General features: G+C 38.7%; 1 protein-coding gene across 23 annotated transcripts in view; it reads left to right on the top strand.

Annotated features, from left to right (window-relative positions):
- LOC309637538 (uncharacterized protein) overlaps positions 1-12,627 on the top strand; it is a 136,236-nt gene that overhangs the window by 85,789 nt on the left and 37,820 nt on the right. For 4 of the 23 annotated variants that reach the window (XR_014250613.1, XR_014250614.1, XR_014250615.1 and 1 more), the window contains exon 1: positions 108-546. The exons of 16 other annotated variants lie outside the window; for them this stretch is intronic. The gene's annotated coding sequence lies outside the window, so the exon portion shown is untranslated. Of the gene's footprint in view, positions 1-106; positions 547-667; positions 684-12,627 lie in introns of those variants that run through there. 3 more of the 23 variants (XR_014250611.1, XR_014250612.1, XR_014250617.1) reach the window with 2 other exon arrangements.

Genomic DNA, 12,627 nt, shown 5'->3' with positions numbered 1-12,627 from the left:
TGGTGAGCGCGAGGCCCCGCCTTGCCATTGTAGGCGGCGGGGCCAGGTGCAGGCCCACGTGAGCAGCCGGCCCACGGGCTCTAGGGCCCGGGCGCGCAGGCGCACAGCAGGGCTAGTGCGAGGTCGGAGGCGGCAGAGGGGTGAAGGCGGAGGAGGTAGTGCCTGGGAACAGGCAACCTGTGTCTGGCGCGGTGCCCTGCAGCTGGTGGCGGGTGGGGCCGGCGGGCGGGCTGCCGCTTTCCCCCTGTCAACGGAGGCTGCTGACGGGAAAACGATACGGGAGGGAGCGCCTCGGCCCAGGTCCCTTCCCCTGAAAACCTGCGGGATTTCAGGGCCGAGTAAGCCAAGCAGAAGAGCTGGGCGGTGTTAACAAACGGACGTTGAGACTCGCAGAGATCAGCCTTCGAGGCCTCTGTCTGCCCGCCACCGGCTCTGTGACCTCTGGCGTGGCACAGCCTGGCCTCAGTTTCCCCACCCTTCTAGAGGGCTTGCGGCTTGCGAGTGGCCCGGAAGAAAAGAGTTAACGTCACAAATACTACCAGCCTAGTGAGTATTTAGAGCATCTGAGTCACGCCCTTGCCCTCATTTCAACAAGGTGAAAGTTACACGGTGGTTTAGTGCCAGGGCCCCGGCGTGAGCTTGGGCCTCCGTTTCCTTGTCAGCGCACAGAACGTGCTTCGAAGGTAACGAGAAGGGAGTGTGGAGCGTTGTTCCTGGCACATGCTGGGCTCATAATGCTAGTTCCAGGCGTCAGGCAGAGCAAATGGCGTCGACGTAGAGTTTATTTTAGAGTAGCCAAGCTGTCTGGGGGATGCAATCACAGACCATGTGAGCTAGGGTGCATACCTGCGGATAGCGGTCCGTTTCTACTCTGTCAGCTAGCCAGGGAGACGGGATACACTTAATAATTTATTAAGTACACTCCCATTTATCCCTGACTTAGAAAAGGCTTCCTTGGTCTAATTTTCCCTATCTCTGTAGTTGGTAGTGTTTTAGAAACGCTAAAAGAAACGTTTCATTGATTGTTCTGAATTTGATCTTAACATTTAGTTCTGTTTTTTAAATTTTTTAAAAATAATTTTTGGCTTTCGTTGCAGTGCACAGGCTCTTCGTTGGGCTGTGCTAGCTTCTCCCTAGTTGTGGCGCGCGGGCTCTCTAGTTGGAGTGTGTGGGCTCTGTTGCCCCGCTCTATTGCCGCTCGGCATGTGGGATCTTAGTTCCCTGACTAGGGATTGAACCTATGTCCCCTGCTTTGGAAGAGGGATTCTTAACCGCTGGACCACCAGGGAAGTCCCCATTTAGCCCTCTTCTGATGATGATGATGAAGGAATTGTGATTGATCTGTATTTGGCATGGTTATTAGTGTACTGGATTAATTTGGGATAAAACTGTCCATACTCAGCAGGAGAGCTGGCAAAACCGTATGTTCAACTGTTACTGGGGCTCCATGTTGAAAGCTTAAAAAATATTCGTGTTCTGTGCTGTATTACCTTCGTGGTCTCAGTAATACCCCAGCTTCCATTGTCTCTAGGGTGGTCCTTGAAAGCTTTTGTTAATTTTTATTTTTCAGACATTTTGACCTTAATCTCACCTTTTCCTACCAGTAACCACTTAAAGATCCTGTTGCTGCAAGAGTTCAGGGAAAATCCATTTGTAATATTATTTGGAGAAGGGTGACCACACCCTTGCTTCTACACTGTTGAGTAAACCAAACTACTGTTCTTACTAGAAAAAACCTGCAGCTGAAACTGGGGTTAGGGATAAAGAAACCCAGCTGGATTTTGCCCCTCAGTACCAGTGATAGTTTCTGTTTGTGGTGTGTTTATCATAAAACATGCTTTGCAAGAATGTGACTAGCTTTTTATAAGTCTACCGTGACTACACATGGTTTATGATGCCTAGCATCTAAGATATGTACAAATAACTGATAGATCCTGACCCCCTTAAATGACTGACAGGTGTTTGCAGAAGTCAGTATTCTGCCCACACAATAGCTCCTTGCTGGGAAAAGTATTTGGTTGATATTATCTATGACTGATACTTTTAAAATATAGTATTGAAAGCATATGAGAGATTTCGGAGTTTGACTTTTTCATTTATTTTCATCTTCTCGTTTCAGTATTTTAAACAGTTGTAGAACTTATGTGCTGGTGTTAACAACTTCTTGAATTTGGCTTAAAAGAGCTAGTTGTCCTTGGTCTCACTATTTCAGTTCAACATACATTATTTAACAGAGAGTATAATATGCTGAATAACTGCAACAGTCATAATAAACATTCATTGAGAATGTATCATTTCCATTTATATTTATGTTTATCATATATATCCATTTTATTTCACCGTTTTGGACACTGGGGAATAAGACACTGTTTATTATGTGTTCTTTCACCTCAGGAAATTTATGACTTTGTTTCCTCTATTTTTTTTAAGAGAAAAGAATCTTTCTGAAAAGTGAAACCTTTTAATTGTGGTAGAAATCCTGAATATAATGTTTCATTGAGAAACAGTAGTCTCCTTTAAAATTTTTGTTGTTTTTTCTTTGTTTCAAATGAAATAACGAACTCTTACAATGTTAGTGTGGCCCTTAGCCAAAACCAATCATTTCTTCCTTTAGTAAACGGATCAAGAATGTTAATTTAATACATAGCAAGTATAATACGTAAGGATCTGCTCATAAAATTGATATTGGATGACAAGTGTTTTAAAACAAGGGTTTTAGACTTCAGAACAGGAAAGGTAAATTTGTGTTTATCCTGGGCTTTATTAAAATATTGGAAATTAATAGTAGAAAGCACTGATGGATTAAAAATAAGCCATTAGACTTTGGGCAACATGGATTAGTCAGTGATACATATATGTATATAATGATATGTATGTATATGTACCATTGTTTGTTTTACAAAAGGCTTTCACTTTATCTCCTCTCATCAGTTCTCCTATATCACTTTAATATAGGTATTGCTTAAGCCATTGAAGAAATGAAGAAAAAATTTCAGAAAAGGAAAAAAAAATTCAGAGACGGTGAAAGGAAATTGCCCAAGGTCTTCTGAGTCCAAGTCCTATAATGCTCACACAATAAAAAAAGACATGGTGGGCAATGAATATTTTTGATTGAGCCCATTGTCAGTGCAGTCAGTATAGCGGAATTACAATTCTTTCACTGCGATTGACTCTTCTGTTCTAATTTTTACCCGTTTCTATTAACAAAATAAGGATTTCTGAATTTAACAGTAACAGGAATAGAGTGGTGAACAAGATGTAAAGCAGCCCCAGCTCTCATGGGAGTTACAATTTAGAGAGAGGTAACAGAGAGCAAAATAACTTCAGATTGTTAAGTGCTAAAGAGATAAAGAGCACATAACCCAGCTTAGGGTGTCATGGAAAGATCCCCAGGAAAAGGGTACCTTAATTGATGTCTGAAGGATAAGTAAAAATCAAGTGAAGGCAGGAGGAGATGGACAGTCTCAGTAAAGGAACAGCATGTGAAAAGACGTGATGCAGAAGAGTGCATCCATTGTTCTAGGACCTGGAAAGTACAATGTTAATCAATATAGATGTAGGGGTGTGTTGGGGGCAGTGGCTTTGGTGAAAGAGGAAAGTGTGAGAGATGAGGATAAATAAGGAAGAAGGAGTCAGAGGACTTTGAATCTGTGAGTAAAGGTTTCGGAAAGTAGGGTAGAAGAATGCTGGGGGCTTCAAGACTGTGAGTAGGAGGAACAACTATTAGGAGACCATTGCAGAAGTCCAGGTAAGAAATGATGGTTGCCTGGAAAGGGTAGTGACACTGCAGATAAAATGAGGATGGAAAAGGGAAGATAACTGAAAAAATATGTATGAGTAGAATTTTTTTCTTCAAAGAATGGTTTATCGTCCTAGAACATAATTGGTAAAAACTCAAGTTGCGTACTGCAGAACTTGCATCTTTTTTTAAAAATATTGAAGTATAGTTGATTTACAATATTATATTAGTTTCGGGTGTACAACATAGCACTTCAATATTTTTATAAATTATACTCCATTTAAAGTTATTATAAAATAATGACTATATTCCCTGTGCTGTACAATATATCCTTGTAGCTAATTTCTTTTACGTGTCATAGTTTGAACCTCTTAATCCACTGCCCCTATTTTGCCCCTCCTCCCTTCCCTCTCCTTACTGGTAACCAGTAGTTTGTTCTCTATATATGTAAATCTGTTTTTTTTTTTAATTCATTCAGTTTTATCTTTTTAGATTCCACGTATAAGTGATAGCATACAGTATTTGTCTTTCTCTGTTGACTTACTTCACTAAACGTAATACCCTCCAGCTCCATGCATGTTGTTACAAATGGCAAATTTTCATTCTTTTTTTATAGCTGTGTAATATTCCACTGTGTATATGTATGTGTATTTATATATATGCCACATCTTTTTTTTTTTAATTAATTAATTAATTAATTTATGGCTGTGTTGGGACTTCGTTTCTGTGCGAGGGCTTTCTCTAGTTGTGGCAGGCAGGGTCCACTCTTCATCGCGGTGCACGGGCCTCTCACTGTCGCGGCCTCTCTTATTGCGGGGCACAGGCTCCAGACGCGCAGGCTCAGTAATTGTGGCTCACGGGCCCAGTTGCTCCACGGCATGTGGGATCTTCCCAGACCAGGGCTCGAACCCGTGTCCCCTGCATTGGCAGGTAGATTCTCAACCACTGCGCCACCAGGGAAGCCCATGCCACATCTTCTTTATCCATTCATCTCTTCATGGACACTTCGGTTGCTTCCATATCTCGGCTATTCTAAATAATGCTGTGAACATTGGGGTACATGTATCTTTTTGAATTAGTGTTTTTGTTTTGATATAATTTCTATTCTGTTAAATTTTGGGGGACTTGTTCTGTGGCCTAGCATATGATCTGTCCTGGAGAACATTCCATGTGCAATTGAAAAGAATGTGTACTTTGCTGTTTTGGGATAGAATATCCTGTAGGTATCTATTAAGTCCAGCTGGTCTAATGTGTCATACAAGACCACTGGTTCCTTATTGATTTTCTGTCTGGATGGTCTGTCCATTGATGTAAGTGGGGTGTTAAAGTCCCCTACTATTATTGTATTATTGTCAGTTTCTCCCTTTATGTCTGTTAATACTTTATATATTTAGGTGCTCCTATATTAGGTACATATATTTTAATGAATGTTGTATGCTCTTCTTGTATTGATCCCCTATCATTATATAATGCCCTTCTTTGTCTTTTGTTACAGATTGTGTTTTAAAGTCTACTTTGTCTGATATGAGTATTGCTACCCCAGCTTTCTTGTTGCTTCCATTTGCATGAAATTTCTTTTTCCATCCCCTCACTTTGAGAGTGTGTGTGTGTTTGTGTGTCTTTACGTCTGAAGTGAGTCTCTTGTGAGCAGCATATAAATGGGTCTTGTTTTTTTCATCCAATTGGCCACCCTATGTCTTTTGATCAGAGCATTTAGTCCATTGGCATTTAAAGTGATTATTGATAGGTATGTAGTTATTGCCATTTTGTTACTTATTTTCTGGTGGTTTTTGTAATTCTTCTCTGTTCCTTTCTTCTTTTAGTTTTTACCCTTGTAGTGTGATGATTTTCTTTAGTTGTATGCTTGTGTTTCTTTCTCTCTAGTTCTTGGGTATCTATTGTAGGTTTTTGATTTGTAGTTACTATAGGGTTCATATATGTTGACCTGTAACTGTATCTCCTTGTTTTAAACTGATAGTCATTTAAGTTCAAACACATTCTAAAAGATATACTTTTTAAAATTCCCCTCCCCCACGTTTTGTGTTTTTGGTGTCATATTTACATCTTCATGTTTATCCCTTAACTGCTTCTTGTGGTTGTAGTTGATTTACAGTTTTTGTCTTTTAATCTTCATATTAGCTATTTAAGTGGTTGATCCACAGCCTTTACTGTATGTTTGCGTAGGTCCTGACCTTATCGCTTCTCTTGCTTTCCTACCTGACTCCGTGTGGATCTTTCTTTACAGCCTTGCACATATAAGAGTCTTTATGCCTGTCTCCAGTTTGCTTTCAGTGATAACTGCTCTGCATGTGAATGTATTCTTGATGTGTTTGTGTAGGGAGGCAAGTCCACTGTCCTCCTACTCTGCCATTTTGATCTCCTCTTACATATGAGTAGAACTAATGCAGTCTTGTGATAGCTTGGATGAAGGGAGACAAGAGAGTAATGCCTGGGTTTCTGTTTTGGCAATTGAGAGAATAGTAATACTACTCACTGAGAGGAGGGATACAAAACAGGGGTACAAATTTGAGAGGAAGACTGTGAGGGGAAAGATAAGAGTTCAGTTTTAGACATATTGAGTCTAAACATCAAGCTGAAGATAATGACTTGGGACGTTTGAGTTGAGGCCAGTGATTTGGGAATTACTGGGGGGATAATGTTTGCTTCTCATTATGATTGGGAGAAGATTAGAAATACTAAGAATACTTCAAGCTCTTTTTGAAGAGAGGAATTATGTTTAATTTACATGACAAGTCTATAAGCAACCTCTAGAACAAGGAAAAAATTGCATTACAAAGAATCAGAGCTAGTGGCTTGAAAAGTGCCTTAATATGGAAAGACACCTAATTTTCTTTTTAAAAATGAGCACTGGGAGGGCCCGGTGGGACGGAGGCTGGGAGACTGGGGCAATTAGCATGCAGCTCAGCGGGAGGCAGGTGCCTGGAGATGTGACTGGGGCCCACATGGCCAGGTTGCCATCCCAGAGCAGGGCTGCTGCACCCTGGCCCTGGGCCACCCGCATTCTGCATGAAAAACCAGCTCCATGACCCCCCAGCACAGGTGCATTTTTTAAAAAACAAGTACTTAGAGGGAGAATTACATTTCAAAAAAGTACTGCAGGGATTGTTAGATTGGATTTTAAAAAAGTCAGGAACCAACTCTATATGCTATCTACAACAAACTCACCTTAAATATGGAGACATAGATAAGTTAGAAGTAAAAAGATGGAAAAAACATATGCCATGCAAAACACTAATCAAAAGAAAGATGAGGTGGCTCTATTAATACCAAAGTAGACTTCAAGAAATACTGCCAAGGAAGAAGATGGGCATTACATAATGAATAAGGGATCAGTTCATCAAGAACACTTAACAGTCACAAATGTGAATGCACCTAACACAACTGAAAGAACCAAAAGGTGAAATAGACAAATTCATAGTTTTAGCTGGCAAGTTCAACTCTCCTTTTTCAGTACTCCATAGAACTAGTAGACAGAAAATGAGTAGGGATGTAGAGACCTAAACAGCCCTATTAGCCAACTTGATATAATTGACTTTTAGAGAATACTCCATCCAGCAGTAGCAGAATACACATTATGGTCAAGTGTATGTAGGAAATTCCCCAAGTTAGATCATATTGTGGGCCATAAAACAAATTTCAACAAATTTAAGAAATCATATAAAGTATGTTCTCTGATCCCTGGAGAATTAAGCTAGAAATTAATAACAATATCTGGGCAATTTCCAACTATTTGGAAATTACACAACACACTTTTAAATAACCCTGAGTCAAAGAGGAAGGCATAAGGGGAATTAAAAACTACTTTGAATGGAATGACAGTTAAAATGCAGCACATACTAAAGCAGTGCTTAGAGGGAGGTGTAGCATAAAAGGCATATATTAGAAACAAAAAAGGCCTGAAATCAATGATCTTAGCCTCCACCTTAAGAAACTAAAAAACAGACGAGCAAATTAAATCCAAAACAAACAGAAAATAGGAAATAATAAAGATAAGGGCATGAATAAAGTTGCAAACAAAAATAGAGAAAGTCACTAAAACCAAAAAGTGGTATTTGAAAGATAAATTTGAAATACCTCTAGCTAGACTTATCAGGAAAAAAGCTAGACTTATCAAATCAATATCAAGAATGAAAAAGAACATCACTACAGACCCTACAGACATTAAAATGATAGTAGGGAATATTATCAACAATTTTCTATGTCAATAAATTTGATAACTTAGATGAAATGGGCAAATTCCTTGAAGGACTAACTACCAGAACTTACTTAAGAAGTAGTAGATAACCTAACAGCTTTCCCACAGGAAAAGTCTGGTGGCTTCACTGGTCAATTGTACAGGTGTTTAAGGAAGAAATAATACCAATTCTACACAAACTCTTCCAGAAATAGAAAAGGAGAGAACACTTCCCAACTAATTTTATGAGGCCAGCAGTATACCTCACACCCATTAGGATGGCTACTATCAAAAGAACCAGAAAATAATAAGTATTGGTGAGTATGTGGGGAAATTGGAACCCTTGTGCAGTGTTGATGAGAATGTAAAATGATATAGCTGCTATGGAAAATAGTATGGTCGTTCCTCAAAAAAATTAAAAATAGAGTTACCATATGATCTAGCAATTCCACTTTTACATCATAGGGATGTAATACACATTATATAGCAAATAATACTGTAATAATTTTGTATGGTGATAGATGGTTACTAAACTTATTGTGGTGATCATTTCATAATGTATTTGATTGTCAAATCACTATGTGTACACCTGAAACTAACATACTATTGTATGTCAACTGTATTTCAGTTAAAAGGAGGGGTTTGAAGAGATATTTGTACATCCATGTTCATAGCATTATTCATGATAGGTAAAAGATGGATGCACCCCAAGTGTCCGTTGATAGATGAATGGATAAGCAACATGTGGTATATACATGCAAAGGAATATTATTCGGCCTTGAAAAGGAAGGAAATTCTGGTAATGCTACAGTATGGATAAAACTTGAGGGCCTTATGCTGAATGAAATAAGCCAGTCACAAAACAACAATGCTAAATGAAATAAGCCAGTCACAAAACAACAAACACCGTATGATTCCACTTATATGAGATACTTCGTGTAGTCAAAGTCATAGAGGCAAAAAGTAGAATGGTGATTTTGAGGGGCTAGGGGCAGGGGGAATGGGGAAATATTGTTTAATGGGTACAGGGTTTCAGTTTTCCAAGAAGAAAAGAGCTATGGAAATGGATAGTGGTGATGGTTGAACCCATATTGAATATATTTAATACCACTGAACTGTACACTTAAAAGTGGTTAAGATGGTAAGTTTTCTGTTGTTCATTTTCTCACAGTAAAGAAAATCGAACAAATTTCAGTATATAAAAAGAGTAGAAAATATATCGTGACCAAGTGGAGTTTATCACAAGATGCAAGATTGGTTCACTATTGATAAATCAATCAATGCAATTCACCATATCAACAGACTAAAGAAGAAAAACCATATGATCATCTCAATAGATGCAGAAAAAGCATTTTAAGAAACATTTATTATTCATTCCTGATAAAACTCTCAGAAAACTAGGAATAAAAGTGAACTTCCGCTACCTGATAAAGGGCATGAATGAAAAACCTACAGCTAATATCATACTTAATAGTGAAAGACTTGAACACTTTCCCCCTAAAGTCAGAACAAAGCAAGGATGCTGGCTCGCACCACTCTTACTCGTCATTTTCCTGAAGGTCCTAGCTAGTGCAGTGAGGCAAGAAAAAGAGGCATACAGAGTGGAAAGGAAGAAATAAAAACGCCTTTATTTGTAGATACCGTGATTGTGTAGAAAATCCCAAAGAATCTCCAAAAAACTCCTGGATATAGTAGGTAAAATTAGCAAGGTCACAAGATCCAAGGTCAGTATATGAAAACTATCGTACTTTTCTAACAGCAAACATTTGAACTTGAAGACTTTTTAAAGTGCTCTTTAAAATAGCATTCAGGGAATTCCAGTGGTCCAGTGGTTAGGACTTGGAGCTTTCACTGCAGTGACCTGTGTTCAGTCCCTGGTCGGGGAACTAAGATCCAACAAGCTGCAAGGTGTGGCCAAAAAAAAAAAAAAAAAGCATTCAAACTATTTAAATACTTAGGGAAAATATAACAAAATATGTGTAAGATTTGTATGTTAAAAACTACAAAATTGATGAGAGAAATTAGAGAAGACCTAATATCAGTGGTGAGATATTTTGGGTTCATAAGTTGGGAGACTCAATATTATCAGAATGTAATTTCTTCCCAAACTGATGTGTAGATTCAGTGAAATTACAACCACAATCTCAGCAGCCATTTTTTGTGGAAATTAATAGGCTAGTTCTAAAATTTATATTGAGAGGCAAAGAACTTAGAATAGCCAAAACAATTTTTTAAATTTAATTTTTACTTTATATTGGATTATAGTTGATTTACAATGTTGTGTTAGTTTCAGGTGTGCAGCAAAGTGATTCAGTTATACATAAACATTTATCCATTCTTTTTTAGATACTTTTCCCATATAGGTTATTGCAGAATATTAAGTAGAGTTTCCTGTGCTATACAGTAGGTCCTTGTTGATTATCTGTTTTATATATAGTAGTGTGTATATGTTAATCCCACACTCCTAATTTATCCCTCCCTCCTCCATGTTTCCCCCTTTGGTAACCATACGTTTGTTGTCGAAGTTTGTGAGTCTGTTTCTGTTTTGGAAATAAGTTCATTTGTATCATTGTTTTTAGATTTCACATATAAGTGATATCATATGATATTTGTCTTTCTCTTTCTGACTTACTTCGCTTAGTATGATAATCTCTAGGTCCATCCATGTTGCTGCAAATGGCATTATTTTATTCTTTTTTATGGCTGCATAATATTCCATTGTATATATGTACCACATCTTCTTTATCCATTCCTCTGTCCATGGACATTTCGGTTGCTTCCATGTCTTGGCTCTTGTAAATAGTGCTGCAGTGAACATTATAGAGTGCATGTATCTTTTTGAATTATGGTTTTCTCTGGATCAGTGCTCAGGAGTTGGATTGCTGGATCATATGGTAGTTCTGTTTTTAGGTGTTTTTTTTTTGTTTTTTCTGGTTGTGTTGGGTCTTCATTGCTGCACATGGGCTTTTCTGTAGTTGCCACGAGCAGGGGCTACTCTTTGTTGTGGTTCACGGGTTTTCATTGCGGTGGCTTCTCTTGTTGTGGAGCACGGGCCCTAGGCACGTGGGCTTCAGTAGTTGCAGCACGTGGGCTCAGTAGTTGTGGCTCACGGGCTCTAGAGCGCAGGCTCAGTGGTTGTGGCACATGAACGTAGTTGCTCCACGGCATTTGGCATCTTCCTGGAGCAGGGCTTGAACCCATGTCCCCTGCATTGGCAGGCGGATTCTCAACCACTGTGCCACCAGGGAAGTCCCTACTTTTAGCTTGTTAAAGAATCTCCATACTGTTCTCCATAGCGGTTGTACCAATTTACATTCCCACCAACAGTGTAGGAAGGTTCCCTTTTCCCCACACCCCCTCCAGTATTTGTTATTTGTAGACTTTTTGATGATGGCCATTCTGACCAGAGTGAGCTGGTACCTCCTTGTGGTTTTGATTTGCATTTCTCTAATAATGAGCAGTGTTGAGCATGTTTTCATGTGCTTTTTGGCCATCTGTATGTCTTCTTTGGAGAAATGTCTATTTAGATCTTCTGCCTATTTTTTGAATGGGTTGTTTGTTTTTTTGATATTAAGCTGCATGAGCTGTTTGTATATTTTGGAGATTAATCCCTTGTTGGTAGCTTCATTTGCAGATATTTTCTCCCATTCTGTGCGTTGTCTTTTCATGTTGTTTATGGTTTCCTTTGCTGTGCAAAAGCTTTTAAGTTTCATTAGGTCCCATTTGTTTATTTTTGTTTTTATTTTCATTACCGTAGGAGGTGGATCCAAAAAGATACTGCTGTGATTTATGTCATAAAGTATTCTGCCTATGTTTTCCTCTAAGAGTTTTATAGTATCCAGTCTTACGTTTAGGTCTTTAATCCATTTTGAGCTTATTTTTGCGTATGGTGTTAGGGAGTGTTCTAATTTCATTCTTTTACATGTAGCTGTCCAGTTTACCCAGCACCACTTACTGAAGAGACTGTCTTTTCTCTGTTGTATCGTTTTGCCTCCTTTGTCATAGATTAATTGCCCATAGGTGTGTGGGTTTATTTCTGGGTTTTCTATCCTGTTCCATTGTTCTATATTTTATTTTTGTGCCAGTGCCATACTGTTTTGATGACTGTAGCTTTGTAGTATAGTCTGAAGTCAGGGCGCCTGATGCCTCCAGCTCCGTTTTTCTTTCTCAGGATTGCTTTGGCTATTTGGGGTCTTTTGTTTATCCATACAAATTTTAAAACTTTTTGTTCTAGTTCTGTGAAAAATGCTGTTGGTAATTTGTAGGGATTGCATTGAATCTGTAGATTGCCTTGGGTAGTAGAGTCATTCTGACAGTAATGATTCTCCCAATCCTAGGACATGGTATATCTTTCCATCTGTTTGTGTCGTCTTCTATTTCTTTCATCAGCATCTTACAGTTTTCAGAGTACAGGTCTTTTGTCTCCTTAGGTAGGTTTATTCCAAGGAATTTTATTCTTTTTGATGTGATGGTAAATGGGATTGTTTCCTTAATTTCTCTTTCTGATCTTTTGTCGTTAGTGTATAGAAATGCAAGAGATTTCTGTGTATTAGTTTTGTATCCTGCAGCTTTACCAAATTTATTGATGAGCTCTAGTCGTTTTCTGGTAGCATCTTTAGGATTCTCTATGTACAGTATCATGTCATCTGCAAACAGTGACAGCTTTACTTCTTCTTTTCCAGTTTGGATTCCT

This window comes from Balaenoptera physalus, assembly GCF_965194825.1.
Source record: "Balaenoptera physalus genome assembly, chromosome: 11".
Classification (NCBI taxonomy): Eukaryota; Metazoa; Chordata; class Mammalia; order Artiodactyla; family Balaenopteridae; genus Balaenoptera; species Balaenoptera physalus.
This window is presented reverse-complemented; position numbering and strand designations above follow the sequence as displayed.